A 4,455-nucleotide genomic window follows, 5' to 3' on the forward strand; every position below is an offset into this window, starting at 1 on the left:
TCTCCACATACTGTATTTTTACAACACTACTACAGTAAACAGCATTTACAGTACTCCACTGTAATTACCAAATACAGCATATACCACATTTTACATTAAACTTGTCGACAGCAATAAATTGTATTTTTACAGGGAATACTGCTTTTATTATTACATAATTAAAATATTATACTTTAAGGTTTCATAAGAGTAGTCACACTAGGAAAAAGAAAACATTTTCTGGGTTTTAAAACATTTATTTAGTTAAATTGCCTTCTGTGAACATGTTGGCTGAATTACTTTTTAAACATAAAATGCAATTTTAACACTTAAACAGGTAACAGTTAGCACTTAATTAAAGGAATAGTTCACCCAAAAATTTAAATTAGCACATGATTTACTCACCCTCAAGTCATCCTAGGTGTATATGACATTATTCTTTCAGACGAATACAATCATTGTTCTATTAAAAAATGTCCTGGCTCTTCCAAGCTTTATAACGACCATAGTCCATAAAAGTGCAAATGAAATCCCATTCAAAGTCTGCAAGGTTTCGCAGAAGTGAGGACACCTGTAGGCTTACAGTGGTGTTCTTGTTTTGCACAACTTGGCCAGTTTTCTTTGAAGTTACTTGTCCTTTCTTTGTTTTTGATCCACGTTCAGGATTGATGTCAAGAAAGCGTCTAAAAGGCAGAAAAAAACAACAATTAAATATTATTAACTGAGTGTATATATTTTGACAAAGAGAGACAGCACAAAAGCGGTCTAAAACTGAACAACATGAAAAAAATAAAATAAATGCAATGTTGGATGTTGTGAAAAAAAAAAATGCAATGTTGGATGTTGTGATCAATAACTGATATTTTTTCTGCCCTGGTAAAATACATCAACTCAATGTGTCTGTTTACATGCACACTGTCAACTAACTAAATTTTTGGAAGTGGGGTTGCCAGATTTAAAGTTTTATTCTACAACTTTTGTCTACTCATCACCCAGCTCATTAACAATATCATGCCCTCATCCGGTGCCATCAGAGTATCAGTGGAAAGGCAGTCTTTAGACTCTCCGTTTATATAGAGCACACACTGCCAGAATCCAGCCCAAACCTTTGTGACAGAAATAATTTAACTTAATTGCAAGCCTTGCAAGTTTATTGCATATATGACAACATGATTTACCAGACTAAATGCATGTTTGCACCCAAAAATTTTAATTCTGTCATTATTACTCACCCTCAAGACTTTTGTTCATCTTCGGGACACAAATGAAGATATTTTTGATGAAATCTGATAGTTTTGTCCTTCCATTGATATCAATATCATTGCAACTGTCAAAGCCCAGAAAAGTGGTAAAAACATTGGTAAATATATAGCTACAGTGGTTCAACCTAAATATTATGAAGCAGGGTTTCTGCACATTTTTTAAAGTCAAATTTAAGGCTTTTTAAGACCTTTTTAAGACCCGAAGAAATCAAAATTAATACCATGCATTAGGGGTGAGCAATATTGACAAAATATGTCTCGATCGATATTTTCAAAGTTTTCTTGATAATAATTAGATAACATTTTACGGATTGTGTTTCTGTGCTTGGTGCCATGGCTTGTTTAGGCCTGTTGACAGCTGACTGACAAAGATATTCATATTCTATGCAGTGGTCAGTTTACAGCAGTGACAGAAATTAACATTTTTTATTAAGGGGTAATATATTTGCCACCTTAAATTGATTTCAAGGGGCATTTTCACCTATATACGGACATTTGTAGATGTTTCAACAAGATATCTTTCACATCTACTGCAGTCAGATTCACCCGTGTTCACTCTGAAGGAATCACTCACATGGCTGGGCACTTGTATGACACATCAAGGATGTTAAGAGGCTAAAAGCAGGTTTAAAAATTGAAGTCAACAGGGTGCAAATTTTAAAAAGAGGATAACACGGTGTAGGCAACACCGATTTTTGTCGTTGTTCTCTGTATTGACAGCACTCCAAATTTACAAAAAAATTAGCTCAATGTTAAAATTGACCGGAGTTCTCCTTTAAGGTTGCACTAGTTACATGGATTATTTAAACAATGTTTTTACTAGCTTTCTGGGCCTTAAAAGTTGCAAAGACGTTGCTGTCTATGGGTGGTTCAGAAACCTCTCAGATTTCATCAAAAATATCTTAATTTGTGTTCTGAAGATGAACGAAGGTCTTACAGGTTTGGAACGACATGAGGGCGAGTAATTAATGACAGAATTTTCACTAATCCTTCAACTGAAAACAACTTGCACCGATATATCTTAAAATATATGACTGCCACTGTTTTATCTCAAGATGCACACCAGTAATGTTGTTTTTTTTTTTTAATGATACATTATTATAAAAGCTGCTTAAATACCCTAATTTTATTAAGGCCTAGACCTGGCTTAAGCTAAGCCCTGTATGGAAACCAGGGCCATATTGTTCATACCAGTAGTCAACATAATAAATACTGTCAAGTCAAGGTTAGTGACACAATTCAGTCTAATATATATATATATATATATATATATATATATATATATATATATATATATATATATATATATATATATATATATATATATATATGTATGAATGGCAAATATGCCAATGACTAACCTCTGACCAAACTCAAGGTGCTGCCTCTTCCTGGTACTGCAAGCTGAAGTTATAGGAGGAGGCAAACAGCGCTGCCAGGCCAGTGATGAAGAGGCTGTGATCCTTCACACACACCTTGACCTTCCAAACTTAATATCCAGCACTGGTTGCTTAGAGATTGACCTTTAATGGAATAAAAAAGAAAATAAAAAAAAAGAATAAATAAATAATATTAATAATTAAAATAACTACTGTGGGTTCCACTGTGGTTCGATGTAGTTGTCTATTCATAGTTCTATGAATTAAATTTTTCAACTAAAAATTAAAATTGGTTAGAATGCTAAAATGCACTGGCATATAATTTTGTTTGTTTTAAGCATAAACTCACTTAATTTTGACTTATTCTTTCAGAAAACAAGACAATTTTTACGTGTCTAATAAATGCTTCTTCATGTAAGAATTGTAGATATCTGGACTGGAAACAAAATAAAAACACTAATTAAGAAAAACATATTTTGCAGTAGGGTGAGTAAATGATGGCTTTTCATTTTAGGTTTCATCTACCCCTTTAATGTTTACATACCAGGAAATAAGTCGTGGACTTTCTGGCAAATGTAGATTGCTGGACATCAGCGATGCAAATTTCTGAAACAATTTTTAAAAAGGACAGCACAACCTTGATCAACAGAACCCAAAACATAAAACATATTACAAATTAATGAGATTTGCTGAATAATCTCTACTTATCTGCTTGAAGGATAACACCGTCTAACTTCTTTGAATTAGGGAGTAGTTGTAGGACCATGGGATGGCAATCAGGAACAGGCCTACTACATTTGAAAACAGCATTAGGAACATGGATTTTCATGTGCTAGCAAAATTCTGACAACGATTCAAAAGCACGATCACAGAACTGACAGAATTTGACAGCATTTTTTTTTTTTTTACAACATAGACTATAACTGTAACACTACTTAAAAGCACTTACATTAACAATGGCCATCAGATTACAAAGCCTAAAACGAAAAAAATATCAAATGCACGTCATGCAAATAGCATGGTAAAGGTTGTCTATTATATGAAATGTCGAAGTTAACGTTACTTGGTAAACAGGTGGAACAGAGTCAGTGAATTGCTTGCGCGGCCACGGTAGTAAACCGCGTTCGCAAAATCAAACCAAATACGTGAAAACAATGTAGAAATGCGAACGCAAAAAAAAAAAAAAAAACGTATATATTGGCTTACCGTATCACTCAGTTGAACAATTCTCCATCTTCTCAAACTCTAAATCCCACTTATCGTCACGCGCAGGTTAGATTATTCAATGACAAATTCTTCCATCCGTCTTCAGGTAGCTGCTACCGTTAACGTCGTCCATTTTCTGCTGCGTCACAGGCAACTAATGTTTGAAACACGAACCGAACCGAACCGAACCTCAAAAAAGCTTTAAAATTGCTCACAGATTCGCAGACATTGTTTATCTTGATAACAGGAATGATTATTTGTTCAGTTGAATCCCGCTGACAAAACGAGTTTGCCTGTTGTAGCTGCCTAACGTTCCTGTCTGCTCGCATGACGCGTCACATTTGAACTGAATTGAGCGCGAAAGAAATCAATCCCACAATGCAATGCCTTTTCAGTCAGTATGATGGTAACGAATTTATCAGGACGAAAACATAAATGTGCTGTATATTTACAGCTGTTCTGTAAAAGATACAGCTTAATACTGTATTATGGAAATACAGTAGCCTACAATTCTGTAAGAAATTCGTTGTAAATTTACAGTAAAGGGTTACAGTGTATGTTTACATACATTTATTAAATATGTTGAAAACAAATATGTATGTCACATATTTATAATTAATGTTGTCCAT

General features: G+C 34.0%; 1 long non-coding RNA gene across 1 annotated transcript; it reads right to left on the reverse strand.

Annotated features, from left to right (window-relative positions):
* Nucleotides 1–391: 391 nt before the first annotated feature.
* LOC307154106 lies at nucleotides 392–4,125 on the reverse strand. The gene is made up of 4 exons (XR_013820275.1): nucleotides 3,827–4,125; nucleotides 3,165–3,411; nucleotides 1,212–1,306; nucleotides 392–662 (listed from the first exon to the last, which is right to left on the reverse strand). It is a non-coding gene; the product is annotated as an uncharacterized lncRNA (long non-coding RNA).
* Nucleotides 4,126–4,455: the final 330 nt, after the last annotated feature.

This window comes from Squalius cephalus (genome assembly GCF_949319135.1).
Source record: "Squalius cephalus genome assembly, contig: scaffold_89, whole genome shotgun sequence".
Lineage (NCBI taxonomy): Eukaryota > Metazoa > Chordata > Actinopteri > Cypriniformes > Leuciscidae > Squalius > Squalius cephalus.